Source organism: Seriola lalandi, unplaced genomic scaffold (assembly GCF_002814215.2).
Source record: "Seriola lalandi dorsalis isolate HSWRI2012SDOR001 ecotype SW California unplaced genomic scaffold, Sedor1 jcf7180002053756, whole genome shotgun sequence".
NCBI classification, from domain to species: Eukaryota; Metazoa; Chordata; class Actinopteri; order Carangiformes; family Carangidae; genus Seriola; species Seriola lalandi.
In genome coordinates this window covers 1,736-2,458 of record NW_019524309.1, presented here as the reverse complement: position 1 = coordinate 2,458, position 723 = coordinate 1,736, and positions in this window count along the sequence as shown.

The window sequence follows — 723 nt, the reverse complement described above, 5'->3', positions numbered from 1 at the left end:
AAAAAAAAAAAAAAAAAAAAAAAAAAAAAAAAAAAAAAAAAAAAAAAAAAAAAAAAAAAAAAAAAAAAAAAAAAAAAAAAAAAAAAAAAAAAAAAAAAAAAAAAAAGGGAACATTCTAAGATGGAGGGGTGTATTTGGTTCTAAAGGTAGGGGCAGGAGGGGTAAGTGCTCAGAAGATAAAATACAAGTGCTATGAGAATAAAACATAAGTGCTTATAATCAGTATTAGTAATAACAAGCATGCATAAAAATATATTAAAAAGTATTAGTATTAAGGGGGGGGGGGGGGGGGGGGTTTTGTTTTCCTGTCCCTACTTCTAAAATTCAAATATTGAGAATGTTAAAAATAAAAAAAATTTTTAAAATATGCATCTCCTGCCCAGGTGTGGATTCGAACCCCAGTCTACCATATGGCAGACCGGGGTCTTAGCCATTGTGCTGTCTTACCGGTTTGGTTGGGATGGGATCCGCATGGTCCAAGAAAAGTGCAGGAACAGGCTAGGGAGTGCCGTACCTGGAGGTGGTGGATGTGGTTCTCTTTCTTTTAGTCATCGTTTAGGCCTCCAGGCACAGTGGTCCCAAGCCTGTGGATCCAAATCTTCTCCGCTCTCTTCCTCTGCCCACAGGTCCAGCGGTCATTATTTTCCAAAACGGTGATGATAAGGTGGATGGGGGGATGGTCCTGGAAATGCTGTACAAGGGGGGTGGGGAGTCGACCTTCCC